Source organism: Tursiops truncatus, chromosome 3, assembly GCF_011762595.2.
Source record: "Tursiops truncatus isolate mTurTru1 chromosome 3, mTurTru1.mat.Y, whole genome shotgun sequence".
In the NCBI taxonomy this organism is placed as follows: Eukaryota; Metazoa; Chordata; class Mammalia; order Artiodactyla; family Delphinidae; genus Tursiops; species Tursiops truncatus.
Window position 1 is genome coordinate 43,029,503 of NC_047036.1, and position 27,514 is coordinate 43,057,016.

The window sequence follows — 27,514 nt, forward strand, 5'->3', positions numbered from 1 at the left end:
CTTCTAGAGGGTCCAAAGGGACCTGGGTGGCAGCCGCAAGGCTTCTTGTGTCTTAGCCTCAGAAATCACAGAATGTCACTTTTGCTACATTCTACTTGTCAAGAACGTCCCTAAGGCCAGCCAGGATTCAAAAGAAGGGGAATAAACTGATTTTCTCAGTTGGAGGCGTGGCAAAGAATTCGTGGCCATCTTTAATTTACCACACTCCTGTTAAAGTTTCTTGTAAATCACATGGTAGGACAACTGATCCCTTTGGTATGGAACCAGTGGTATCTTCAGTTAGGGTTGCCATATAAAACACAAATATCGAATGAGACATATTTATCCTAAAATCTATTTGTTGTTTATCTAGGCATCTTTTTTTTCCTCCTAAATCTGGCCACTCTATCTTCATTACTCTGAAGTATGCTGCATATGTACTAAAGTATACGGTAGATATGCCAGTGTGCCCTCAGCCAAGGGAGATGAGCTGAAGATCAAAGTGAGAGTGGATCTGTAACATAAAGCAAAGCCAAGGAGCAAACTTCACGGGAGAAAGGGCTGGTTTACTTTTCTGATTAACTGAGAATTAGCTAGAAGGCTTTTTGTTCTTAGACCTAGTTTCTGCAAATTATCTAAAGTGTAGGAAAGACAATATGCAACAGTAGTAAAAGGTCTAGGCTCTGGAGTTAAACATATCTGGACTCAAATGCCAGCTCTCCCCTGAGTAGCAGTGATCTTGGGAAGAAAGTTGACTCTCCTGAATGTCATTGCCATATTTATAAAAGAAGGGTAATAGTACCTTACAGGGCTGTTGTCAGGGTTAAGTGAGTGCCTGTAAAGTCCCTAGCACGAAATGAGTGCTCACCAAAATTACTTGTTACTATCATTATTTTAAATCTTAATAAGTAGAATAGGCTGAACATAATTGTTTTTTAATTACTGAAATTTGGATGAAAGACTACTCTTGCAAGACATATAGTTACAGTTTTTAAAAAAAATTCTTGGTATTTTCATGTAGCTGGGCACATAGAAAGAGCTCAGCAAATATTTGCTTATCAGCCTCATTCATTTGTACACACATTATAAAAGAAAGAGAGGTTAAATGGTTCCAGCTAGTTCACTTTGAGGTAAAGGAGAGACTGCCCACTCTTTAGAAAACTCCCTCTAAAGTATGATTATCTGATTGTGAGACATTTGGGGTGATTTGCTTAAAGTGGTATCATTCCTCAATAGTCATATTGCTTATGTGCTAGTGACTAGCCTTCAAACCCAACACCTACTCAGCCTCAAAAACCCTAACTAAGGGCTTCCCTGGTGGTGCAGTGGTTGAGAGTCCGCCTGCCGATGCAGGGGACACGGGTTCGTGCCCCGGTCCGGGAGGATCCCACATGCCGCAGAGCGGCTGGGCCCGTGAGCCATGGCTGCTGAGCCTGCGCGTCCCGAGCCTGTGCCCCGCAATGGGAGAGGCCACAACAGTGAGAGGCCCGCATATCGCAAAAAAAAAAAAAAAAAACCCTAACTAAAATGACTACTTTTTATCACTTGCAAAAAGATAAAAGATTTAATCTTTTGATTTTACCCTTCTGTGCTCTATTCACCCACAAAATGAAACCAGCTATAGTATTATCAACCATCGAGCCCACTTTGAATATCAACTGGCCAGTGGGGACAGCTCAGCCCATTATTCCTCAAGGACTAAAAAAGTGTGCACACTCAGGAATTCCCCGGCAGTCCAGTGGTTAGGACTTGGCTCTTTCACTGGGGGGGCCCCGGTTGGATCCCTGGTAGGGGAACTAAGATCCCATAAGCCGTCCGGCATGGCCAAAAAAAAAAAAAAGTGTGCACACTAACCAAGCAAATGTGTTATAAACTATTGGTACTGTGGGTTACATCTAAGTTTATTTACTTTAAGCATTGACACAATTTCCTAAGGCATCCTAGAGAGCAGCTCTGTCCAACAGAGTTTTCTGAGATGATGAGAATGTTCTAGGTCTGCTGTCAGGTATGGTAGCCAGTAGGCACATGTGGCTATTGAGTACTTGAAATGTGAGGAACTGTATTTTAAATTTCATTTAATTTTAATTAATTTACATTTACATTTAAATCGCCACATGTGGCTGGTGGCTCCTGTATTGCACAGTGCAGCTATCAACAATGACATTTGGTCATTCTACCAATTTTTTTAATTGTATTTTTAAAAATATATTTATTTATTTATTTAATAATAATAAATAATAAATAATAACCTGTGCCGGGTCTTAGCTGCGGCATGCATGCGGATCTAGTTCCTTGGCCAGGGACTGAACCCGGGCCCCCTGCATAGGGAGCGCCGAGTCTTACCCACTGGACCACCAGGGAAGTCCCTCTATCAATGTTAATAAAATTCACCAAAAGTTCACTTCTGTTCAGTCTGTGAGCCTCACGAATTCAGAAAGTTAGTCCAAGCTTGCTTAAGTCTAAGGCAATATATTCTAGATCCAGGACAAGAAGTTCCATTTCCCTATCTCGTACCCAAGGTGAAACAGCTAATTGATCGTGGCATTTTTTTCCCTTCTGAGCATAGAAGCTTTATAATCTTTCCCACAGCTAGACTCTATAAAGCCACTACTCATTGAGAGGAGTTAATAAGCTGATACTTACTGAGGGCTAACGATGTGTTGAGCATTTTATAAAGCCTCACGTCATAATTAAGTCCTAGTCATTCCAGCCACACAGATCTGCATCTTCTTTGTGTTAGAAACCAACAAGATATTCTTCCAAATGTGGTTGGATATCAACCTGCTCTGAGACAGCCCAGTCATTCAAAGGACAAAGGAGCTCATTTCCCTCCTCACCATATTTGACAAAACTTTAAATATTGATCTTCCAATTTTCATTCCACTACATTAATTGCATGTACATAACGGAGGCTGGACATGGGGGAAGAAAAGCAAAAGAACATTTACTAAGTGTCTGTGTGAGCACTGTGGAGGATGCTACAGATATCTGATGTCATTTAGCAGCTAGAAGAACCACACTGACAGAATATAAAAAGCATCTTTAATTTTCCTTCTCTGCTGTACCTCCCAAGAAGTGAATAATTTTTGGCAGAGGATATTTAATTCAATTTGCTTATTAATTCATTCACTTACTCCTTCAGTGATATTAATTATCTATTAAGCATAAAAGCCAGTGCTGGGTGCTGGGAGAGGCATATAGACAAGGTCCTGGTTTCAAGGTGTTCAGCTTCTTGGAGTATAAACTTAGAATAAAGAGCCAGGGCAATACAGAGAAGAGAGTGTTTGAAGAGACAAGAAAGGATACAAAGAGAGGTGACCTTTGAACTGGGTGTTGATGGATGAAAAGGGTTCATCAGGCAGGAAAGGAGAATCCAGACTGCAGTAAAATCGTTTATAGTAGCATGGAGGCTTAACAAAATCATGTGACATATTTGAGAAATTGCAAGAGGTTTACTATTACTAAAAGTTCTGCTCTGGGACTGATGTGTCGCCATTTACTATGGTATGTTGTAAATTACTTTGCAATTTCACGATGAACTCAAAGTAATCATTTGGTATGTAAGTGAGGTTGTGCTTGTGAAGCTGTTGTCATGCGAAATATCAACATGTTACAATATTGAAGTCAAGTCAGAGGGAAAGTGATCTGCTGCTAACTAGCTATCTGATGTCAGGCAAGTAAACTTGGTTACTTTAGGTTTTAGTTGCTTCATCTATAAAATTGAGAAGTTGATGTAGAATTTAGTCTTCATTTTTTTCTACTATTCCAAGAAACAATAATTATCCTAAGGAATCATTCTCAGAATGAAGGAAAAAAGATCGACAAGTATTTATTGAGTCTGCCTCCATAAGCTTGTAAGCAAACAAAGGAAAAGAGGTAAGTATATCTCCGGTATAAATTTGTACAAAATGATTAAAACCTGCTAAGATGGTATTAGATGGAAGTTTAAGCATAATTATGAGTCTAAGCTGTACTGTTTGAAGAAGAATTGCCAGACTTGCACAAAGCAATCAGAAAAAAAAGGTACTGCTCTATCAATAGCGTGTTCTTAAAAAACAGTTATTATTCCTGAAACTCTGATAAGAAAGGTTCCAGTAGGCAGGTCAGCTGAGGTTCAGCCAGGAAGGCTATTTACTTAATATTGTTGCTGCCTGGATTGAAGGGAAAGAGACACTCTTAGTTTCAAACTCAGCCTAGGCTATAACACATGGTAAAAGGATTTGTGTGTTTTCTAGCAAGAAGCAGATGTTATCAGTAATAATAACTCTACATAGCTGCTGCTATTGTAAAATTCATGTATGAGAACTGATGTCACATTCATGTGTGATAAATGCCATTTGTTCTTTACATAAAGAAAGATAGTAATGTATTTTCAAATGATCAGATAGTTTAAAAACTATTTGATTTGTTAAAACTAAATTAGGAGGTGAATTCTCTCAGGCCAACTGGTGGCGGATCTGAGGCTCCCACTCCTACAGATTTCATTTCATTCCAACAAATATTCATGAAGTATGTGCCAGGCACTGTGCTAGGGGTAGGTATACATTGAGGGATGAAACAGACACAGACTTGGTCCTCATAGAGCTTAGAGTCTAATGGAGGAAACACATGTACAAATAAATACAATAATAAATATCTCACTAAAGCCTTAAAGGAAAACAGCAGCATGCTATGAGAGAGAAAAATGAGGATAATGTAATTTAGGTTGAGGACCAGGGAAGTAGATCCTGGCTGCTCTTTTCACTGCTTGTTAAACAGACCCCATTCAGCTGTCTATTAGGGATTTCTCAGAGTAAAATAATTCTGTAAGTATCCAAGTGATTTAAGTATTAATTCAGGGTTTTGTGGCCATAAGAGTTTTAAAATCTCCGTCCTTGACACACTAGTCAAAAACTATTTTCACTCATAGCATCTTGACCCACATTAAAAATAGCAACATAATCCATGTCATCCCCTTCAGATCTAGATAAAATTTCATAAAACCTGCCTCATTCCATGCTCTGTAGAAGTCAAAGTCCATTCCAATACTTCTATAAATTCCTTAAGATTTTATGATCTCATGGTCATGGCTGGCCCTGAACCCCTGCTTCTGTAGATGGGTTTAGACTCTGGAACATATTACTTTCCTGTAAATGCGGTTTCTGTTCCATGCCATGTTAACCCAGATGTGAAACTCAGCCTCCTTTATGAGCACCACAGAGCCCTCACTCTCATAGGACATTCATATGTATAGTAGACTTGTTTTTAAAGATTTGAAAGGGGATGAGATGAAGAAGAACCTTGTGTTAGTCAGGACAAGTCCGCTTAACCACTATAACAAACCAGTCCCAACTGCAATAAGTTAACAACAAGAGCAAAAGAGGAAAAGGATGATTCCTTACTCATGTCACAGTCCAAAGGAGATTGGAAGGAGTCTGATCCATCCAGTCCTTCACAGGCTGAGGTTCTACTCACCTAGTGGCTCCAGCATCTTCTGGGGTCCTTGGGGTTCTCCACCTGATCCTCTGTAGCCGGCCTGTAGGAGAGGGCAGGGTATGGAGGATAAGGTGGGAGTTATATTTGCCAGGCCTGGAGGAGGCCCACATCCCTTCCGCCCACATTCCTTGACTAGAACTAGTGCTATAGCTACACCTAACTGCTAGGGGGCTGGTAAACGTAGTCTAGTTTTGAACCAAGGAAAAAAAGAAAATGCGTTTGTAGAACACTGAATCTGTCTTGGTCAGAGGATTTACACCACAGCAACACAAACAACTTCAAATTTAATGTTACATCTCCTAACTTTTAGATTCCTTGCCTTCTCACTACTAGGGATTTTTAATGCAATGCTCAGGCTCATGCCAACTCGTTCTTCTCTCTCACTTTATTCCTTCTATCCTTTTCTTTCTTTCAATAACCCAACATTCCTGTTAATTTTTTCTGAAAAGGATTTTTAACTCCCTCATCGTCGTCTCGCACAAGTTCCTGAGGCTCTCAGCGTCCATCTAAATGTCTTATCAGAGAACAGACCGTTCTTCAGTAGACAATTCTTCACAGGACTTGAATGTGAGGCCCTCTAAAATACTGTATGACATGTGTCTGTGCTTCTCAAAATGGCATAAATGTATTCTTGGGAATATGAGGCTTTATGCCTGGAAATACATAAAGCCTCAAGATAAAAATAATCTGTTCCTGGCTCAGAACAATTCCCCCAGGGGCCATGTCTGTGCTCTCCCCTTCCTTTTGAAGAACTGTTCCCTTGCACCCCACTGCTCTAACATGCAGTCTGAATCTTCTGGACGTGACTGATGTGTGTGTTTGTGTGTGTACACCCACGCAGGTTGCATTCTTTCTTCCCTCTTTTATGGTAAAACTGAAATACGTGTCCCCCAAATCCTGCCATATCCTCAACTTGCAGAGAAAAGCAGAAGCAAGAGGCACAGGGGAAAACTGTATTGGTGGTGTCAAGCCCTTGAATTATTCTTTCCCTTATCTTTTCTGGTTATATGAGCCAATAGATGCCCTTCCCTCTCTAAGCTGGTTCAAATATGGTCTGTCGCTTACAACGAAAAGAATTCCGATTTATATAATGAACATGGCAATTTTCCCAAAAAGTCATCTTTTACTATCAAATTCATGCAACTCCCCAACATGATTTTTATTTTAAACTACTACTTGGAGGAAGACTCACTATTCACAGTTTGGGGAAAGATCAAATTACCTCCTCCACAGAGAAGGAAATTTTGCCTAGGGACCTGTGAAATAATGAGCTTTTTATGCACTTTATTTTTGGATGTAATTTGGGGTGTGGGGTAATAGCAGCAGAGATGTGCAATAGAGTAGCAACACCAGAAAAGTCTGCCGAGCCATCTGGCATCAGGAGAATTTGCCCAGCTTGCTTCCTGGAGGGTGTGATAAAATTGGTAAATAATTTATAACACAAGGACTTCTAGAGAGGCTTATAGGAAAACTCAGTGCTGTCTCAAACTGCTAGAGTAAGCTGTAAGTCCTCAGCTTCCTCCCCCACTACAAAAAAGTGCTAGTTTTGAATGGAAAGGAAACACTTGTAGCTCCATTTCCTCTCAGGCACAAGCAGCTCTAAAAAAAGAAGCAACATGAACAGAATGCATCATTTGCAAAGTGATGAGGAAGCAAAGCAATAGTGGTAACAGAAATAGTTTGAGGCTAGGGCAAGCAAAAAGAATTGTAAATTAGAAAATGTACTCTAGTGGGATGGAAGCATCAGATACCTCACTGCACTACCTCACTACCTCACTACCTCACTACCTCTCTGCACAGGAAGATGTTTTGTTTTGGTTTTTTTCCTTTGTCACGCAATTGAAATGAGCATTATCTTCCAATCTGAACATTGCCTACTGCTTTCTTTTCTTATACTTGGAAGCTTCTATTTGAATTTTTTTTTTTTGCGGTACGCAGGCCTCTCACTGTTGTGGCCTCTCCCGTTGCGGAGCACAGGCTCCGGACGCGCAGGCTTAGCGGCCATGGCTCATGGGCCCAGCCGCTCTGCGGCATGTGGGATCTTCCCGGACTGGGGCACGAACTCGTGTTGCCTGCATCGGCGGGCGGACTCTCAACCACTGCGCCACCAGGGAAGCCCTTCTATTTGAATTTTATCCACCTTGTTTAAGTAGATGGTTAACTACAGCAGGATATGGCTTTTTTCTTAAAGTGAGATTGGGCACAGGTTAGATCCACAATTAATGAGGTTGGTTACTTCACATAAACATCTGTCCACAATTTTCATTTGTTTTCCATAGTTGTAAATTTTCGCAAATAAAGGGATCTATGAAGAGTCTATTGTCAAATATGCCACTGACTCACTTTGCATCTTGGTTAAATAAACCTCTTGTTTTCCTTTCTGTAAAATAGGTGTCTAATCTTATAAAAATAATCAAAATGGCCTACACTGAAGTTGATTAGGATTATTGGATTTATCACATGAAAATTTCTGGGCTTTGGTTTTGATTTGGGGTGGATCTTAAAAATAAATTGTTAAACATGATGTTAAATATATGTTTTGATAAGTTCATAGGTTGCCTTCTGATCTCCATCAGTGGATATGATTTCTCTATGAATCTGATGAAGATTAATCTGATTAAGAGATAAAGCATAATTCACATTTAAAAAAAAACGTTCTAAAGTCACTGCATTTGTTGTAGTGATTTCAGTTTGACAAACACTGGAACAAAACCACTGCATAGGGCTTCCCTGGTGGCGCAGTGGTTGGGGGTCCACCTGCCGATGCAGGGGACGTGGGTTCGTGCCCCAGTCCGGGAAGATCCGGCATGCCGCGGAGCAGCTGGGCCCGTAAGCCATGGCCGCTGGGCCTGCGTGTCCGGAGCCTGTGCTCTGCAGCGGGAGAGGCCACAGCAGTGATAGGCCCGTGTGCCGCAAAGAAAAAAAAACAAACAAAAAACCACTGCATAGCCCATGTCTGTGATCTGCCACATCTGACAGCTTACCGTCGTGCTTCTTATCTGTGGAAATGTCCAAATGCCATGATGATAAAGAGAGATAGTAACTGTAACTTGGCAGGCCCCAGGTGTCCAAAGTGTAACTTGACTGGGTTATAGAATAACCAAGTTGTCCAGCATTATCTACGCACTTGTTCCCCAAAGAGGATACACATCATAAACATCCAGAGAACTTTAAAATGTTTTCCAATTCATTTTAAAATTTAAACATAGTAAAATTCACCTTTTGGTGTTAAGTTCTATGAGCTTTGACAAATGCTTGTCACCACCACCATGATCAAGAAGCAGAACCATTTTACCGCCCCTCCAAAAATTCCCTTGTGTTGTTTCTGTACTCAAAACCCACCCCCACCCTTAAACTCTGGAACACACTAATCTCTTCTCTGTCACTACAGTTTCACATTTTACAGAAGGTCATATCAATGGAATACAGTATGGAAAGGGGATTCCTTCACTTTGTATGATGTACTGGAGATTCCTCCTTGTTGCTTGTATCAAAAGTTTGTTCCTTTTAATTGCTGAGCACTATTCTATAATACGGAGGTATCACGGTTTGTTTATATATCCCCAACTGAGAGACTTTTAGGTGATTCCCAAATTTGGATGATTATGAATAAAGCTGCTATAACCATTCATATATAGCTCTTTGTGTGGACGTACATTTTCATTTCTCTTCGGTAAATACGTAGGAGTGAGATACCTAGAAAGCTTTGAAAAATAATCCCATGTCCACTGAATTTCAATCTCTTGGGTATGGGGCCTTGGAATATATACTTTTAAAGTGCTCCTCAGGTGTCACTTCTTAATGGGTATGGAGTGTCCTTTTGGGGGGATGAAATGTCTTACAAAGAAATATAAATGTCTTACAAAGAAATATGTGTGATTATTGCACAACATTGTGAATGTACTAAATGTCATTGAATTGTACACTTAAAAATGGTTAATGGTTGGGACTTCCCTGGTGGCGCAGGGGTTAAGAATCCGCCTGCCAATGCTGAGGACACGGGTTCGAGCCCTGGTCCGGGAAGATCCCACATGCCACGGAGCAACTAAGCCCGGGCACCACAACTACTGAGCCTGCGCTCTAGAGCCCGCAAGCCACAACTACTGAGCCCGAATGCCACAGCTACTGAAGCCCACATGCCTAGAGCCTGTGCTCCGCAACAAGAGAAGCCACCGCAATTAGAAGCCCGTGCACCTCAACAAACAGTAGCCCCCGCTCACCACAACTAGAGAAAGCCCGCATGCAGCAACGAAGACCCAATGCAGCCCAAAATGAATAAATAAATAAATAATTTTAAAAAATGGTTGATGGTTAATTTTATGTTATATGACTTTTGCTTCAATTAAAAAGAAACTAAAAAAAAGTGCTCTCCAGGTGATTCTGATTTTTGGAAACTCCGAACTTAGGAAGCTGTGTGTGGATAGGTTTCATGTTTAAGATGTCTGTACTTGTTAGAGGTGGATCTCAGGAGAATGAACTGGATCTTGGGTCCAACCTTCAACTTGTAAATCTGTAACAAACTGAATTTTCTTCAGAAAGCTCAGGGAGTCTTAACAACTTTTGGTGGTTAGAAGGTAGGCCTGTAGGTTATGTGCCCTCTTGGAGGTTGCTCCTGGTTTGGATGGATCCAGAATTCTGAGGTCATCAGAATTCTGTTGTGGTCAAACCAGAGCTCCAAGGAATTAGCATGGAGCCTGGGTCCAGCCTGTCCTGGAGTGGAGCAGTGTAGCTGAGATCCTTCTCACCAGAGGATTATCAAGGGGTGGGATCACAGGGATGTTACAGTTTAGACCTGAACTGGTGAAGAAGATTCAAGGATTGAACTTCCCTTCGTGCACGTAGGTTGCATCTGACCATGAACATAAAGAGGCAATTACTGCCCCACCATGTACATGTTGCCTTTCCCACCTTCCCCTGCTTCCTCAGGCTGACTCAGGGCTAGGAGCATTTACTACATATTTAGTCATGGGGATGAGGGACAACCAGGCCAACTTGTAGTGAAGATAATTTGTTTGGACTGGCTGCTTCTTCATCTCCCTTTCTGGACTTCTTCCCCCAGACTTGATGCATTTCTAGACAGACTCTGTGTGGCCTTCCACTCCAGTAGGACTTTAGGTACTAGACCATTTCTGACCACTTCTCTTTCCTCAACCTTACTATTCCTGTATCCTATCCTCCCTTTAGGGCTAGTGTGAAATTGGACTTAAGGTGTGGTGAATGGCAGGGTCTTAACATATATGCCCTCTCTCTGCTTCTAGGTGATGTTTTATTCCCTCCTCATTATCACCTGAAGAAATGAGCAGGGCAGGAGTGTGAGGACACATGGTAGGGCTGTTGGTGAAGATATTTTTTTGGTCAGGGGAACATTTAGATGCATGTTACATAGGAAATTGACTGGAATGTATTCAGCTGTTTATATAAAAGCTCAAAATTCCAGAGTATTCTATGGAAGCATAGAGTTAACATGCTTATCCACCCATCCATTCATCTGTCCATCCATCTACCCAATAAACCATTATGGACCCCTCCTATGTACATGCTACTGTGCTATATAATATACTGTAATATATGTTGGGAAGGAGAGGGGAAGAGACAAAGATAAGATAAACAACTGCTTAAGGCAGTTATTGTCAGGGGTTTATCATCTGAGAGAGAATTTGAAAATCTTGGCTGGTACACACAATGAGGATCCCTAAGGAAAGCAATACAACTGCTTCACAGACTGTAAGGGAGACCAAAAAAGCACATAATGCCATCTTAGCAAATCGTACCCAAAGGCGCATTTCCCACAGGGCTGTGGTTCCCCAGGTCTGCACCCCTCCTTGGTTATACTAGTGGCTAGCAGGCCATGTTCTGTCATTAGTAACAGCTCTCTTTGTGGGAATAGTGGTGTAATACTGGACAGAGGTTCATGCTGAGTTCTATTTATAGCCTCTGATTACTCATTAATATGTTACCTTAGCAAAGGCTAGCTCCAGAGCTAGCCTTCTATTACCTTTAGTCACAAACATTCTCACTGGAGTATTCTGATGAAATAAAAAGCAAATTGTCTGTAAAACACTCCCAGCCATTTGTACATCAGCCTTTTAATTGGTGTAATATTAGCCACACTTACATTTAGTATTGTAAACTACAATTTTCAAAAGTACCGGCATCTCCTGGTGTTTACCAACATGTAGATTTTGTGTTAAGGAAAAAAAAAAAGAATTCACTGGTAGTTTTCTAAAGAGTTTAACCAGCAGTTGATCTGGAAATATGTTAACCAACCTTCAAAAGTATTTTCGTTCCCGGAAGTCTTTGTGCCCTCTGTGACTAGGCCTTTGGTGACATTTCCACACACGTGACTTCACACTCATCACTTTGATTCCAACAGCGAAGTCGTGGTCAGGGATAACTCTGAGTTTTGTAGAGATGTTGAAGACTTTGAGTATACAGTGCTTTTATCAATTCAGTCTGAAAAACAATCTCTGTGGTTAAGCATATTAAATCCTCCTGTGCTTTCAGAGCAGCTTGGCTAAAGGGTATTACTGTGAACATTGGAGGGTGAGTGGGAGATAACTGAGACCAGAGTGCTGTCACTAAGATAAGTTCAAAGGAGTTACTCATCTTCTATGCATTTTGGCAAAATCTCATAATCAGATATTATTCTATGCTTTGTTTAAAAGACAGCATACAACAAAGACTACCAAAGCCAAGTGCTAGCAAAGATGAAAGCAACTGGAGCTTTCATACATTGCTGATGGAAATGCAAATGGTACAGCCACCTTGCAAAACAATGTGGCAGTTTCCTATAAAGTGAAACATACGCTTAGCCCTTATAACAGTCTCAAATGCCTAGGTATTTACTCAAGAGAAATGAAAACATATATCCCTGGCAGGGAGTGGTGTGTGTGGTAGAAACAGAGCATTCAGGCGGAGGAAACAGCATTTCCAAGAGCGTGACAAGGTGGAGGAACTGAGGATGTGGAGGATGGAGGGTTGGGAGAGGCAATAGGATGAGGCTGGAGATGGCCAGTGTTGGGCTTGGTGGGCCATGGCAGACTTTGGTCTTTATCCTGAGGTTGATGAGAGACTATTAAAATGTGTAAAGCGGGCTTCCCTGGTGGCGCAGTGGTTGAGAATGTGCCTGCTAATGCAGGGGACACGGGTTCTGGTCTGGGAAGATTCCACATGCCGCGGAGCAACTAGGCCTGTGAGTCACAACTACTGAGCCTGCGCGTCTGGAGCCTGTGCTCCGCAAAAAGAGAGGCCGCGATAGTGAGAGGCCCGCGCACTGCGATGAAGAGCGGCCCCCGCTTGACACAACTAGAGAAAGCCCTCGCACAGAAACGAAGACGCAACACAACAAAAATAAATAAATTAATAAACTCCTACCCCCAACATCTCCTTAAAAAAAAAAATGTGTAAAGCAAGAGGATGGTATAATCAGATATGCCTTTATAAAAGATCAGTCTGGCTGCAGTGTGGAAAACAGACTGGAGGGAGGCACAGATGCCCGTGGGGAGGCTGCTGAATCATCTGGGATAATTCACAGTGGCCTTGGGGATGTTCTCTTTAACCTCCCAAACCCCTGAGATGGCTTGTACTGATGCCTTTCATATAACAATATTTCTAGTAGAAACAAGAATGATGAATTGCTTATTATAAAATTTGTTTATTATAAAATACTCAATATATAAAAAATAACATGTAACATTAAGGTAAATTAAAGAACATAAGGAAAACTATGCAAAGATATCTCCATGTTTCAGAACTAGAACATTATTGTGAAAATCTTCTTTAACCCAGACTCTGTGCTTAATTTTAAAAAGGGATTGAAAACTCTCCTTGGAATGCGGTGATATCAGGACAGTCTAATAATTAGAGCTTTTAGGCAATTAGAAGAAGCTGTCTCAGGAGGCCTTGGGAGGCCAAGCTGCAGTGTATGTAAGAATGCAGAGGAAGGGTTCCCAGGAGGGGAAGAAGGTTGGGTGGATGAGTGCAAAGGTGCCTGTCCTAAAATCCTCTGCCACAAATGCAACAAAGGGAATAAATATATGGTAAGAGCAAAGCTTTCAAGAGGCATTTAAAATCCTGTTGGTTTCTTAAAGTTAAATGTGGAATTGTAGCTATTTCGTGGAGAAGTCCTTTGATTTTTAGAATACATAAAATAGAATCCAGGACTTCTCTGTTGGCGCAGTGGTTAAGAATCCACCTGCCAATGCAGGGGACATGGGTTTGAGCCCTGGTCCGGGAAGATCCCACATGCCGCGGAGCAACTAAGCCCATGCATCACAACTGCTGAGCCTGCGCTCTAGAGCCCGTGAGCCACAACTACTGAGCTCGTGAGCCACAACTACTGAGCCCGTGAGGCACAACTACTGAAGCCCGCGCGCCTAGAGCCCGTACTCCGCGACAAGAGAAGCCACTGTGATGAGAAGCCCGCGCACCGCACAAAGAGTAGCCCCCGCTTGCTGCAACTAGAGAAAGCCCATGTGCAGCAACGAAGACCCAACATAGCCAAAAATAATAATAAATAAATAAATTTATTTGAAAAAAGCACCATGTTTATACACATATCCAGAAATATACAGAAATATATGTGGCTGCAGTATTTTAAGTTCTTAAGCCCCAGAAGCAGTGGGTTAGGAGCAGGATGAGGGACTGGATAGAGTTTTGAGTACAAGGAAAGAGTTGCAACTCCGTCTTCTATCTGTAGCAGAGGGTGGCAGACTATGGATTTGGGGCCAAATACTGCTTGTTTTTGTATGACCCACAACCTAAGAATGGTTTTTACATTTCAAATTTGAGATAATTGTAGATTCATATGCAATTATAATATGTGCACGTATTACTATACAGAAAAAAATTAGACATACTGGATTCATCAAAATTAAAACTTCTGTGCATCAGTGAAAAGGCAACCCACAGAACTGGTGAAAATACTTGCAAATCATATATCTGATAAGTGATTAATATCCAGAAAATATAAAGAATTCTTACAACTTAAAAACAAAAAACCAAACAACCTATCAAAAAATGGGCAAAAGACTTAAATAGACCTTTTTGCAGAGAAGATAAAAAAATGGCTAATAAGCATTTGAAAAGATGCTCAATATCAATAATCAACAGAGAAATGCAAATGAAAACCGCAATGAGATACCACTTCACACCCATTAGGATGGCTATTAAAAACTAGGAAAATCCATAGGGAATTCCCTGGCAGTCCAGTGGTTAGGACTCAGAGCTTTCACTGCTGTGGCTCCGAGTTCAGTCCCTGTTCAGGGAACTAAGATCCTGCAAGCCGCACAGCGCGGCCAAAAAAAAAAAAATAAAAAAAAATAAAAAAAAAAAAATTAGGAAAATCAAAATAACAAGTGTTGTCAAGGATGTGGAGAAATTGGAACCCTTGTTGCACTACTGGTGGGAATGTAGAATAGTGTAGCTGCTATGGAAAACATTATGGTGGCTCTTCAAAAAGTTAAGAATACAGTTAAAAATTACCAACCATTAAAAATTACTAGCCAAAAATGAGCCAGCCATTCTACTTCTAGGTCTACATCCAAAAGAATTGAAAGCAGGGACCTTTGTACAAACAAATATATGTTTGTACACTCACATTCATAACAGCATTATTCACAGTATCCAAAAGGTGGAAACAACTCAAATGTCCATCAATGTGTGATAAGATAAACAAAATGTGGTATACACATACAATGAAATATTATTCAGCCTTAGAAAGAAATGGAATTCTGACGCAAGCTACAGTATGGATGAACCTTGAAAACATTATGCTAAGTGAAATTAACCAGACACAAACAAATACTATATGATTCCACTTATGATGTACCTAGAGTAGTCAAATTCATAGAGACTGAAAAGGGACAGCAGGAAGGGAGGAATGGGGAGATATTTTTTATCGGCTACAGAGTTTCATTTTGGAACAATGTAGAAGTTCTGGAGGTAGATAGTGGTGATGGTTGCACAACATTGTAATGTACTTAATACCACTAAATTGTAAACTTAAAAATGATTAAAATAATACATTTTATGTTATGTATATTTTACCATGATAAAAAAATCAGAGAGATCCTGTATACTCTCTAGTTTCCCTCAGTGGTAACATCTCACAAAACTATACAGTACAATATACAATCAGGACACTGACGTTGATATAATCCATTGATCTTGTCTAGAGTTTCCCAGTTTTACATGTACTCATTTGTGTGATTTTAAAATTCTTAAATGATTGAAAACAATCAAAAAGTAAAATTGTGTGACACATGAAAATTATATGAAATTCAAATTTCAGCACTCATAAATAAAGTTTGGAATATAGCCATGCTCATTCATTTATATAATATCTATGTCTACTTTTTTAAAAACAAATTTATTTATTTTTGGCTATGTTGGGTCTTTGTTGCTGTGTGCAGGCCTTCTCTGGTTGCGGCGAGGGGGGCTACTCTTCACTGCAGTGTGCGGGCTTCTCATTGTGGTGGTTTCTCTTGTTGATCACGGGCTCTAGGCACCTGGGCATCAGTAGTTGTGGCTTGCGGGCTCAGTAGTTGTGGCTCACGGGCTCTAGAGCACAGGCTCAGTAGTTGTGGCACACAGACTTAGTTGCTCCGTGGCATGTGGGATCTTCCCGGACCAGGGCTTGAACACACGTCTCCTGCATTGGCAGGCGGATTCTTAACCACTGCGCCACCAGGGAAGTCCCTCTATGTCTACTTTTGTGTTATACTGGTAGAGTTAAGAAGTTGTGACAGAGACATATGGCCTACAAAACATAAAATATTTCCTATCTGGCCTTTATCTGGTCAAGTTTACTGAACTCTGTTCTAGAGTACAACCAGCTGCTTCCTCAAACCCTCCCTGCCCTCTCCAAAAAAGGTAGTGAGTGTAAAATAACTTAGGGGAAACTACTGGATATATGCATAAGTTTAGGCAAAAGAATCATAATGAAAATGGTAAATTGACAAGAGTGGTATTTACATAACTTAAGTTGGTGCTACTTGGTCTTGCTGGGAATCTTAATTGTCCCCAGTGGGCATACTCACTTCCGGAGAGTGTTGAATATTATTTTTTTGGTTCTTATACTTTTGGTCATTATATCAGTGGATATGTTTCTGATGCAAGTAACAGAAAACAAAATTGAATTGAATTTAAATAATAAAAAATTTTTTTTTACCTCTCATTAAAATTCTAGAAGCAAGGGGATTCCAGAGGTGATTAATTCAATGGCTCAAAGATGTAACCAAGGACCCAGGTTCTGTCCACTTTTCTGCTCTGCCATCTTCACCTTGTTCTCAGGCTCATCCCGTCATGTCTTCAAGGTGGCTGCTGTAGTTCATCATGTCCTGAGATTGGAAGAGGGGAAAAGCCATGACCCTTCGTCGTGTTCCATTGTAAGGATGATGAAAACTCTTCCAGAAGTCCCCTAGCAGCCCTGCTTCCTGCATTGCTTTATAAACCTAAATATTGATAGAATACCACGATCAGCCTAGACTAATCAGGATTCATCCCTGGAAGGGGGAAGAGCCCAGTGTTTCTGAGACACATGGTCATCTAATACTTGAATACAACTGGGATTTTGTTAGCAAAGGAAAATGTGGGGGAATGAACACTGGGAAGCAACAAACAGTGTCTGCCGTAGTCACAGTTTAGATTGTCTGCAACCTCAGGTGCAGAGTCTGCGAACCAGGATGTGGCTTTTACCAGACACCAACTCTGCTGGCACCTTGATCTTGGACTTCCCAGCCTCTAGAACTGTGAGAAACAAATTTATGTTGTTTATAGGCGACCCAGTTTATGGTACTTTGTTATAGCAGCCCAAACTGACTAAGACACCATTCAATATCTCCTTCCACCTGGTCTTAAAGTATTTTTGAAAGTTGACTTTCCTTTCTTAGGTGACGTAACTCAGTAGTAGTCATCTCAATCTGTGGGTAGTAATAAAATACTTAGATTAGCCTGGTTCATGCAGAATCTCAAATTTACCCACAGCTAACCCACCCCCTCTTTTTAGGAATAAGGAGAAACAAGTCTGAGAAATGTACCTCTGACTGAAATAGAGAAAGGAGATCAATGGTATCAATGAGAGGGCTTCTAGGAGAGTGAAGTTAGACAGGTGGGAGATGCTATGGAGGGACAGCCTGGGGACTGAATACTTACGTAAGAGGGGCATTTGGGGCAAAAGGACATTAGAACTAAATTTTGGGGGTAATGGCAAGTGTCTTCTTTAGACTCTGTTCTCACACTGATCTGAATCTGAAATTTTGAGTGATTAGAAGTTTGGATGGGGGCTATTAAATTCAGACTAGTCCAGAGGAAGACTGTCCTGACAAGACTTAAACCCCTGTCCCCGCTAATCAGCAGCTTTCCGCACCTTCAGGCCTCTCCGTACATCAGTCCTTGCTTGCTTCTTCCAGCAGGTCTAGTGCCTCTACAAAGATAGCTCAAGTCTTTTGGAGGGTCCAGGGAGGTTGGGCCTCCCCCTCCCATGATCAGATCTCTTTCCTGTCTGAATTATTTGTAATGCCATTCCTAGGCCAGAGTGCCTTCACACTCTCTTTAAGAATCTTCTCAAACTTCATTTGTATCCATCTGCCCTGAGTACATTTTACCGATATGCTGAGTACAATTTGAATCTTGGTAAGCATTCTCAGAGCATTCCTTATAATGAATGGGGATGGGGAGAGATAGATGGTGGGATAAATTCTGATGGGATAGAAACAAGTTCCACCATTAGTGTTCCCCGAGATTAAGTGACAGAATGCTGGGATGATGTAAGAGGCACACTTGACACCCTTGGTGAGCAAGCGGAAGTATGAGTGTGGAGAGGGTAAGTGGGAAGCATCAAGAGGATGCTTCACAGCTAAATATTCCACCTTCAAAATCCTTTTAGTTTTTGGTGTGATAAGTAGAGAATTTTTGCTACAAATCTTTGTGGCTATGATACAACTATCAACAGAATGTTTTAGAAATAATGTTTTATTAATTCATATCCCTACTCTCTTGAGATAGGAGGCATAAAATGAACAGTACAGCATGAAAAATAATTAGAAACAAAAGAAGAAAGACAACATAAAACAGAGCCAGGAATGTGACTACAAAAGCACACCATAATTATTAGTCATGACCCAAGTGCACATTTAACTTCAGGCTTACCAGCAACCAACTCAAAGTGGGAAGTATGACTGGTTATACAGTTCACATAATTGATAAGATAAAAAAAAAAACGCCAGTGTCTTCGAATAAGTAAATCATGCTTGGTACTAGGACCAGACAAATTCTTTGGAGAGTCTCCTGGAGTAGGATAGTGTGAAACGCTGAACAACGTGCTCACCCATATTCTTATAGGAGATCCAATGATAAGCTCTTTCAGTCCAGCAAATTGTACTGAGGGGAAGGGTGGGTGGTGGTGATGGTGGGTTCTTTGATATATCAGTATGTGTTCATAACTGTGAAAAGCCACAAACATATTGCCAGTTTAGAACATTTCAATGTCTCAGTGAGGAAAAATCATTAATAGTCCATTTTCTAGCAGAAGGAGAAAGTCCCTCCTTCAGAGCCCTAATATCACTGTTCTCTCTTCAACCTATGGCATGCAGCATACACACACACACGCACACGCACACGCACACACACCTCTAAATTCTCATTCCATGCCTTGGCTGAATGAGGGAAACATTATACTATAATTATTTTTATTTATTTTTTAATTTAGTTATTTATTTTTGGCTGCGTTGGGTCTTCATTGCTGTGTGTGGGCTTTCTCTAGTTGTGGCGAGCGGGGGCTACTCTTCTTTGTGGTGTGAGGGTTTCTCATTGTGGTGGCTTCTCTTGCTGCGGAGCACAGGCTCTAGGTGCGCAGGCTTCAGTGGTTGCAGCATGTGGGCTCAGTAGTTGTGGCTCGTGGGCTTCAGCAGTTGTGGCTCATGGGCTCTAGAGCACAGGCTCAGTAGTTGTGGTGCACAGGCTTAGTTGCTCCGCGGGATGTGGGATCTTCCCAGACCAGGGCTCGAACCCGTGTTCCCCTGCATTGGCAGGCGGATTCTTAACCACTGCGCCACCAGGGAAGTCCCTATAATTGTTTGTAAAATTAAAAAGGAGCCACTAATTAAGATTACTAGGGACTGACACTAGGCAATAAATTATAATTAAATATTACCCATTCTGTTACAATAGTAGAGCCAGATTTTGTAGGTCCTGAAGCTTATACAACTTTGGGCACTCTCTTTAAGGAAAATACGATAAAATTATGAAAAAAATGGGTATGAAAATAAACATACAGAAAGAGGAAAATAAATCACAACAAATTACTAGAGCTGTGGAGATTTGAGTTCTTTCCTTCTGAGATTAGGCAATTTACCAGAAATGCTTACATGGAACTGCTTCTTCCCTTTCCCACCAGCAGCTAACCCCCAGCACTCACAGGGGCCTCTGCAAGAAAGGGGCCCTGCAGCTTAACCTTCATTAATTCATGGCTTTATAGAAAATCTTGTCCTCAGTTCCCATCACTAAGTCCATCATCTTTTCCTGGAAGATTCAGCTTCTCCCTTCCTCTGATAATGCAAACTTTGAACTGTCACTGACAAGACCCCAAAGAAATCAATGCCTTTATTTGAAAATGACTTCATATCCGTCTGGAAAAAATGATAGCTCCCAGACTTGTTCTTTTAAAAGTGATCCTTTGCCCTCACTTACAGGTCATGCTCTAAATATGGGTATCTTTGGCTGTCACGCAAGAGAATTTCCAGAGAAGTGTTTTGGGGCCAAAGAGAAGGAATGTGAGATCTGCTCTGCTCTGCAGCAAACAGCAGGAAAGTCAGATATCTCTGAATGTATTTTCTGTACATCTTGTCCTCTCTTCAAATCAATTTTACTTTCATTTCTTGGATGAAGAGCTAAAATCAAGTTGCCACTGACTAGCTGTGAGAATTCTGACTTCAGTTTTGTAACAAATGAATTTGAAAGTAGAAAAGCCAGATGGAAAAACAATCTCCAATCTGAAAAGTAAAATTTACTTGTAGAAAAATACTGCCTATGACTTGGAGAAAAATTAGAATTATTTATAAAATGACGTTGGTTTTGCTGAGAGTATTTCCTCTCACTTCTTGTAATTTTACTCTGGGATTTAAGCAGTGTTAGCATATTTGCTACACAATAGATTTCCTGTAGTAAGAGGAAAGAGTCATAGGCTGAGTCTATCTGAAGGAAGGCAAGGCTCTCTGATGATTAATACAAAATGTAAAGTGGTCAGATTTTTTTAGACATCAGCAATCAGTTTAACACAGGAAGATTCCCCCTATGTGACCATGGCTCCTTGCCATAACTGAGCTCCTGGCGGCTGCTTCATGGCAGTGATCCCCCTCCAGGTCCCTGGAAGGTTGTGTGTGATGGGAAACTAGGTGAGTCTGAGTACACAGGGGAGGCAGGGCTCCGAGCCAAGGCTGGAAAGCAAAGCCTGGGATTCTCAGGGCTGATATTTAATCTTCTGGCCCATGGGTCTCTGCAGAAATTGGGAAACGCTTTTATAGAATTGACATCTTTGCTTAGAAGGCCACAGGGCTGCCAATGAGAACATACCAAGCTGAACCATCAATGTGTTTTACAGGAGAATCTGAGAGGAACGGAATGGGAAACAATGCATAAGAAGGCAAAAAAAAAAAAAAAAAAAAAAAAGAAGAGAAAGCAGAGATAAGTTCAAGCTCAAAGTATGGAGAAGAAACACAGACAGACTGTTCTGAAGCATAAAACTACAATGAGCTCTCAGTAACTCAGAATAGTGTCAAAGAGTTCTGATTTGGATAAAAACAAAAATAATACATTCATTTTTAAAGTAAACATAAATTTATTATTTTCAGGCCTATTCCCTAACAGTTAAATAGCTGAGAAAACAAGTAGAAATCCTGCTGGGATTGCTTAAATGCCTAAATGAAAAAAATTATGATGAGATTAATTAATTGTTCTGATCTAAATATATACTGCCAAAATACTTTAAGTACTTGAAAACTTCAGAAGGCTAAACATGATTTTGACATTTGTTCTGCAAATCTTATTTTTCAAAATATTGAGATTTTGACTGTATCTTGAAATTCTTCTGTACTCTTTCTCTTTAGCAGGATGAGAAAGAATGTCGTCCTATTCCACATGGAATACATATAGCAATAATAACAATTATTGTAGCAATAATAATAATGGTTCCCATTTTTTGTTTGTATTTACTATGTACTGGGCTCTGCCCTGATCTCCTTTTCTTTTTTAAAAAAAATTTATTTAATTTTTTATTTTTGGCTGTGTTGGGTCTTCGTTGCTGCGCATGGGCTTTCTTTAGTTGTGGTGAGCGGGGGCTACTCTTCATTGTGGTGCACAGGCTTCTCATTGTCGTGGCTTCTCTTGTTGCAGAGCACAGGCTCTAGGCATACAGGCTTCAGTAGTTGTAGCACGTGGGCTCAGCAGTTGTGGCTTGCAGGCTCTAGAGCTCAGGCTCAGTAGTTGTGGCGCACGGGCTTAGTTGCTCCGCGGCACGTGGGATCTTCCCGGGCCAGGGCTTGAACCCGTGTCCCTTGCATTGGCAGGCAGATTCTTAACCACTGTGCCACCACAGAAGCCCTGTACTGATCTCTTTTTGCATATGTTTTTGAGATTACATTTTTTTAAAAATTGGTAATCTCCACCCACTAAAAAATTTAAAAGAAATTGAAGAGCATAGACTAAGTAAGTCTGAGGTAAGTCTTCCTTCCATTCTTGTTCCCTAATCTTTCCCCCAGAGTCCACTGGCCTCACCAGTCTCTTTTGTTTGCCTTCCAAGTTATTGTGCTGAGCATTTAAAATATATTATTTTGTTTAATCCTGACTACAACTCTATGTGGTAACTACGGTTATTATGGTAACTACGATTATCATCATTATTAATAGATGAGGAAACTGAAGCACAGAGTGTAACGTTATCTTCACTCCAGATGGCCTCAAAGCCTGGACTCTACTCTCTCTTTCCTTCACCTGCCTGTCTAAATCCTACCCATCCTTCAGGGCCCCGCTCAGAATAATAATTATAACAGCAGAATTTATTGAATGCTTTCCGTGTGCCAGGCGCTTCCACACATGATCTTATTTAATCCTCATAGAGCCCTACGAGGCATGTGCTATTATTATCCTCGTTTAACAGAAGTGAAACTGAGACTTAGAAAGTCACACAGCTACTAAGTGGCAGAGGTCAGATTCAGTCACGATGGTCTGATTGAGGCCCTTGCCTCCCAGCTCAGGAAACCTCTCAACACTTCTCATCACAAAGCAAGATGAGAGCAGCTAGCAAATCGTCCTGTATTATTCTCTGGCAGTTCAGCCTTCTATTGATTCTTCTCTTTCAACTTTGCTGTTCACTCCTGGAGAGCTAAGACTCTATTTTTAATGCTTGGTCATAATGCTTAGCAAGTGCCTGATGAATGGTAATTTTTTTTATTATAAAGAAAAATGTTAGCTCCATGTGAGCAGTTGTAGAAATCCTAATGAGATCTTAAAAAATATAACAAGAAGATGGACTAATGAAAATTGAACTCTTTAAACTTCCGTCTGGAATTATGTCATCAGCATATTTAACTTCTGAAAAATCATATCACTGCACACTGGAAAAACTGAGAGGAAAAAAGTCAACTTAGAGAGGGCAGTGATTTAGAGAGGCCATAGGCACCAGGAGGCTGCGGGCTACCTTCCCTGGTTGGGTCTCCATTCCAAGGGCTTCTCAGAGTGTGATGTACCTTCTTTCTGAATGTGGTTCTTTTGCTTCTACTGTGTCTTGCTGGGTTTTGTTGTTTATTTTTTGTTTTTAAATAAAACACGGCCTCTGCAAGTTGACTGTTTTATCTGGTGTTCAACTGAGGACACTGAACTGGGTTCAAATGTTAGAAGATAATCCAACAATATATCCTACGTTTAAGGAAATTAAAGAGTTTTAATCTGAGCTTACACATTTTCTACTTTTGGAATCTAACTGCAGTTTCAGATGCTACAACACTGTACCTTGTATCTAAGGACAAAGTTGGTCCCTAGCCAGGAAAACTTCAGATCCCATTAGTTCACTTGCTAGTACTGGGCAAATAAATTTAAAAACTACTTTCCACAGTGAAAAAAGATCTGTGTGTGAAATGAGGTTTTTTTTTTTTTTTCGCGGTACGCGGGCCTCTCACTGCTGTGGCCTCTCCCGTTGCGGAGCACAGGCTCCGGACGCGCAGGCTCAGCGGCCATGGCTCACGGGCCCAGCTGCTCTGCGGCATGTGGGATCTTCCTAGACTGGGGCACGAACCCATGTTCCCTGCATCAACAGGCGGACTCTCAACCATTACGCCACCAGGGAAGCCCTGTTTTTGCTTTTTATTGGTTTGCCTTTTCTCTTTCCAGTGACATGACCTCAACTTGCAAATTAACCCTAATCACAGGTGAGGCCTTTGCTTAAGAAACTGACAGCAACACACTGTGGTAGGTCAACTTAGCATAAACTTCAAAAAGGGATCCCTGCTGGGTGGAACATCAGGTTAGACATTCTCCAAGTTTCCTCCCAAACCTCTCACTCTGTAATAATATTCCAACAGCCCTAGGTCTATTAGAAAAAAGGTCTGCTGAATAATTTATGGCCTCTTTCCTTTACCAGGCACAGCAGCTGCTCTCCAGACCCTTCTATTCCTTTGGAAGCAATTGGATGCTGGATCATCAGCCACTTTGGGCCACTTTGCTGGGCTGTGGGGACCACTGCTCAGGCCTGCAGGGACATATACAACCTGCCGATTTGGGGGTGCCCCCAGTTACTGCTCTTGTCTGCCTCCTGTTAGGTCAGGGTACCACAATGAGTGGATTAGTGAAATTTAAGGAGGATTAAGTGTTATTTGAGAATATTTGTCCCCTGGAAGCCAAGGCGGGGTAGAAGTCTACTCTGGAGCACTCTGAAAGCAGAACAGACTTCTGGAGCTTGAGCACAGGGCCTCCAGGGCAGAAAAGCAGAACACCAGGAAGGGTGATGAAAATTTGCTGGGGAAGGCTACCAGCACTTGCCTCAACCTCTGGGGCTGCCTGATAGTTTCTATGTCTCCTTAAAGCTGTCTTGCCTTGTTGTGACCCATTTCTGGCTTTTCTAAGAAATGGCTTTCTCGACACCCTACCCCCAAGACCCTCAGTTAAACTTTCTTTCCCCTTCTCAGGGGCATATCGCCAGAATGGGCTTAAAAGGCCATGTCCTCTGACAATTCCCTTCCCCATACCCCCCTTTCCACCCAGTCTCACAACCCCTGCCCCCCCAAATCTGAGAGTGCTTTCTTGCTAGAGCAGGAAGGCCAGTCCTGTAACTTCTCTGCCCCGTAAGCCTTCCCATTTATCAAGCCTCAGCCCAAGTGTCATTCCCTTTAGGAGGCTCCCGACCCCTCAAATACGAATTCCCAGTTCCCACCCCACCTGAGACCACACTCCTCCCTCGCTGCCACGGCACCTGACGCATTGATCTGTCTGGTCTGTCTACTTGTCTGCCTTTCACCCTGAGCCGTTACCGTAACAACTGGGTTTCATTCATCCTTACCCACAGTCCCTGCAAACAGTGTTTTGGGGAATAATTGACCTGCATGGGGAGCTTTTCCTCTTCTTATCTTCCTAAGCTCTTTCACATTTTTACACTTTCATACATCTTCACATGAACAGAAAAATGGTACGGTACATAGTGAATACTCATTTAGCCAGATTTACCTAGTTTTACTAATTGCTTACACCTTGCCATATTTACTTCACCTGCTCTTTTTTGCTCAACTATTTCAAAGTAAATTTCAGATTTAATAACATTTTACCCCTAAATACTTATGTATACACTTCTAAAAATAAAGACTTTTTGTTTTTGGCTGTGCTGCATGGCTTGTGGGATCTTAGTTCCCCAAACAGGGACTGAACCCAAGCCCTCGGCAGTGAAAGTGCAAAGTCCTAACCACTGGACCGCCAGGGAATTCCCAGGACATTTCCGGATGAATTATGATACCATTATCACACATATTCATATTATCACACCTAATAAAATAAATAATAGTTGACAAATATCACAACTGTCCCCAGAATTATTTTTACCACTGGTTTATTCAAACTAGAATCCACTCAGGGACTATACATTGTTAGGTCCCTAACCAACCAACTGGAGACAGTCAATTGTTATGTCCCTAAATTTCTTTAAACTTTCTACAGTCCCTTCCCCTCTTTCCCATGTTTATTGACTTGTTGAAGAAATCCAGCCAATTCAGTTGGAAGTCCCACTTTCATGGTGCTGTTTAACTTTACCAGACTTCCGAAGTGAGCTGACCTAAGGAAGAATCACAGCCACCGCTGCAGGAAACTTCTCCACGTCAGGGACCTTCCAGTCCCATTGTCTCCTTTGTTCTCATCACCTAAGCACAAATCCTTAGAGCAGTAAGACTCAAGACTTACCCTGTGCTCTCGCATCTTCTGCTTGGATGTCCCTTTCCTGTCCTTGCTGTCAGCTGGTGTGAGCCTTCCAATAAAGCAGGGACCTGCACAGCTTTCCCTTCAGCTGCCAGCAACCGCTTGAAAGCCTGGCTCCCATAAAACATGCTGGGGAGAAAGCCTTTGATCTTGGGACTCTGAGTCTTCATTATTGGTAGCAGCAACCGGCAGCCACCATTTCTGAGTGAAGTTAAACTCTATCCTCCAACTTCCGCGAAGTCAATAAACCACCTAAATTCATTCCAGAAAAAGAACCTGTTTTCTAGGTGATGTAAGGTCCAGCAGTGCCACCGCTACTCTCTTGCCCCAGATAGATGGTCTGCCTCCAGGCAGAAAATCTTTCACACTGGCTGCTCCCGCTGGCAACAGGTGTTTCCACTGATTTGAAGGAGAAGCGTGAGGGATTTAGTCTCTGCCATAAAGCCATTAGAGAGTTCTCTTGGCTGAGACGCTCCAGCAAATCACCCAGGAAGAGCAGGATCTATTTTCCATTTCAGAGGGCGGGGTGGAGGTGGGACGTGGTGGGCAAGCTTGGGCAGGGAGAGAATGGAGTCGGTGGGAGGCTGGGAACAGCTGTGTGTTTAAATTGGAGGCCCTAGGCCACGGGCACTCAGAGAACAGGAAAATTCAGGCACACAGAGGATTCCTGAAAGTGTTGATCCCTCTTTAGGTGAAGAGAGAAATGGAGGAGAGTCATGGCAGCACGGCGTGTGGGCTGGAAACCCCACAGGGACAATTCCTGCCAGCCTGATATGAATATCTAGCTGTTTTACTTTGGCTCATGGGATTTCTATAGTTGTGTTTGGTTTTCTTAATGAGGAAAAAACTCTCCAACAACTACATTTCTAGTGGTGGAGTAGGTCCCGTTTTATTCTTCCTGAATGTGGTAAAATCCTTGATAGGTAACAAAGGGGAGGAAAGAGAGAACTTTATAATTTTACACAAAATTCTCAATTTGGAGGTCAGTTAAACCTTTTCGTTTTCTGGCTCTTCCTCTTCATAATTCTGTTTCCTGGTTTCCCTTTCTGCTGTGATGCTCCCTTCCCTGTCCCACACCCCCCAACACACACACACACAGCCACATACACACACACACACACACACACACACACACACACACACACACACACACACTCTCCACTCTCTGGCAAAATCAGAACATTAAGTTTTGAAATAGTCATTGCAGAAGTTTATGAAATCTTTTTCTCTAGTGGTTTTACTAAAGCAGGTCTGAGCCTCTCTTTTTTGCAACAGCTTAGGGGGAGAGTGGGTTAGGGGGGAGGGTGTTGGTGAGAGATCAGGTCACCTCTCAAGGACTCCCCTCTTTGTGGTGCACAGAGAGCAGGGGTGGGAGAAACTTGTGTGTTCCCTCCTCAAGATCCAGTGGGAGGCCTGGCTTTTTTGGCAAATAACTTGCCCTCCACTTGGTTATGTGGTTGATTTGGAAAGCAGATTCCGAAGAACAGCAAGGAAAGCTGGAACCTTGAAAATTGCTTTCATGTGAGGGCCGTCGTAATGCACAATCGGGGACGGATCTGGATCACCTGTGTGTGCAGAGGGCCCTACAGCCTTCTGGTGTCCGCTGCGTGGG

At 41.8% G+C, this 27,514-nt stretch overlaps 1 long non-coding RNA gene across 1 annotated transcript in view; it reads right to left on the reverse strand.

Annotated features, from left to right (window-relative positions):
• The window catches only part of LOC109549123 (uncharacterized), a 60,272-nt gene that overhangs the window by 19,890 nt on the left and 12,868 nt on the right, over positions 1 to 27,514 (reverse strand). The window contains exons 4-8 of the long non-coding RNA XR_004526127.2: positions 18,782 to 18,896; positions 17,822 to 17,878; positions 16,625 to 17,375; positions 11,722 to 11,907; positions 5,434 to 5,494 (exon numbers count right to left, since the gene is read on the reverse strand). This is a non-coding gene — a long non-coding RNA (uncharacterized lncRNA). The remainder of the gene's footprint in view (positions 1 to 5,433; positions 5,495 to 11,721; positions 11,908 to 16,624; positions 17,376 to 17,821; positions 17,879 to 18,781; positions 18,897 to 27,514) is intronic.